This window comes from Crocodylus porosus, unplaced genomic scaffold (genome assembly GCF_001723895.1).
Source record: "Crocodylus porosus isolate Cpor-Errol unplaced genomic scaffold, CroPor_comp1, whole genome shotgun sequence".
NCBI classification, from domain to species: Eukaryota; Metazoa; Chordata; order Crocodylia; family Crocodylidae; genus Crocodylus; species Crocodylus porosus.
In genome coordinates, this window is record NW_017728951.1 from 34,548,126 (window position 1) to 34,550,725 (window position 2,600).

Below are 2,600 nucleotides of genomic sequence, written 5' to 3' on the forward strand. Positions count from 1 at the left end.
TGCTGCTGGTTCTTCTTCCCCAGGTGCAGCACCTTGCACTTGTCAGCGTTGAAACCCATCCTGTTCTCATCCACTCACCCCTTTAAAGCAAAAGACACTTTAATTTAAAATGGAAGATGCTTCAATCAGTGCAAAGTAATACGTGCTCTCAAGGATTTTAAAATAAGCAAAAATAATAGAACATGTCAAAAATATATGGTTTCATATTATCATATTATGTATCATTAGACATTGCTAGTGCTTACATGATGTGAAATTGTGTAAAATAATAACAATCTAAAAAGAAAAAAAGCCCGTACTATAATACATAATTTGAAATGAAATATTAAGGTTCTGAAACCTGTAGTGTTAGAGTGACATTGTATCCACAAAGGTCTAGGAATTATGTGAGAGACCAGGAATTTTGAGGTGATATTTTTTATTGGACCAACTGCATAGTTGGAGTAAAGAAGGACAAGCTCTCAAATGCAAGGCTTTCTTTTAACTTTATCCTAACCATGCAGATAGTCCAATAAATTACATCACACCCCAAAATCCTCGTCTCTCACAGGTTTTGAACAGGAAGTTTGGAATTCTGAAGTGAACTTTCTTCAGAACTGAAGTTTATCAGAAATTCCATTTCCAGTTTTCAAAATGTCCTGTATAAGGTCATTCTAAGTTTCAACCAGTCCTAGATGGTATGTGTCTTTCTGTATATGAGGATGGTGCTTTTCTTATTATGTGCACAAAGATGATACAAACAATTAATCCTATCATTTGTTACCTGTCAGCTCCATGTTCTGGGGGAACCCTGACACAGGACACAGACTGTCCGACTCACAAAGAATCGCCATCCCCACCCCCCCGCAAACAGACTTCATCTGTTCTCTGTATTCCAGGGAAATGCTGAGTGTTTCTTGTGAGGATCCAACAGAACCAATGGTAAGAGTGAGGTGATGAGTCCAGCAAGTTCACGCACAGGTTGTGTATAATTAAGAGTCAGAGGAGCAGGGAGCTCTGATGGCAGTCAGTCAGACTGATGGAGTGCTGGAAAACTTAATTCAGCCCCTTGGCTGTGAAAAAGGTTTCTGGCTCCATAAGCGAGAATAGAAGCTGTTGGCAAAGGTTGGCTTCCAGGTGTCAAAAGGATACAGGAGCTGAAGCGATTAGCAAGCAGTTAGGATGCCTGGTAGGTAAACAAAAGAGCTGGAACCTAGTTTCTCCAGATACTTAAATTACCTTTAGCATCATTTGGCATAACTCTGCTCATGTCTAATCATGATCCAGGCCTTGGCTCCCCGAGCCAAATTATGGTTCATTTTGTGGGGGAGGGAATGATGACAATTAATTTCCTTGAAGTATGTAAAAACCCGGGCACTCAAGTCATTCTGATTCATTCCCCCAGGCATGCACAACAGCCAGAACTTTTACTGTTAGCTGTTGCATTGCGAGTGCTCAGTATTTTGGCAAGCTGGTTCTAGGCGCCTTATGCTGGACACTTAGACAATTAAGTAGTCGTCTATCAAAGTTTGGTTTAAGTGGTTTGCCTGGCATCACATGGGAGTTACAAGAACCAAGATCTCTTTGTTGGTATTAGCTGATTTCAGCCACAAGACCAGCTTTCTCTTTCTTCAGGGTCCCCTCTCAGACACTACTCAGGTTTCAAAAACATCTTTACTCTTCGACACAGTAGCAATTCATTCCCAGGGCACAAATCATCCTCTGCACTGAATGAGATAATAACTTTGTGGAAAAAAATAGTATGTGATCTGTAACCCTGTCATGCTCCAGAAGCAGCCATGATGACCCCTGGTGGCTGCACAACCCATGCCCCACTCTGTCTCTAGGATACCCTCCCCTTCTTCTTTCCTGCCATGCCTTGATGCACTTATTGGATCAAAAGGAAGGCTGCCTAAGGGTCCTAGAGCAAGCCTCCATCTGTCTAACAGGTAGCAAGTCCCTCCTGGACTCTGCTGGTCTCATTTATGCCTTTAAGCTGAGTGAACACTCTTGGCCCATCCACAGCCCAGGGCACTTGTAGCCTTAAGAGCTAATCACACTCTCCAACTTCCCTTCAGCCACGCCCATGGCACAGGTGGCACTGTACCAGCAGTCCCTTATTGGGGCCTTGACCTTCTCAGTCTCTGCCTTTTTCCTCTAGCTGGACCTTCTGGCCCAGGCCCACTGTGCTGGACCTGGCTTCTGGGCACCAGCTCCTGTCTCAATTGCTCTTATTCTGGGCCCCCTGGCTCCATCGGTGCCCTACCTTGGGTAGTGAGACTGTTTTGGCTCCCTCTGGACCCTGTTGACCTGGTGCAGCCCTGCTTTGGGCAGTGAGCCTGCCCCCTGCCCCCACCCTGTCACAGCTCTCTATTGGGCAGTGAATCCAATTTGGCTCTACCTGGGCCCCCCTAGGTCCCATCTCTGCTTTCTCTGGGCATTCAGCCTTCTTTGTCTCTGCCAGTGTCTACTGGCCCCTACTTAGCTTCATCCCACACTAGGCCACCATCTCTCTCTAGGCTATAGCCTGCCCTTGGACTCAGGCCTACTCTGTGTCCTGGGCTCCCTGAGTCTTAGGTAGGCTCAAGACACTCTTGTGCTCTCGGGCACTTATGGGACCT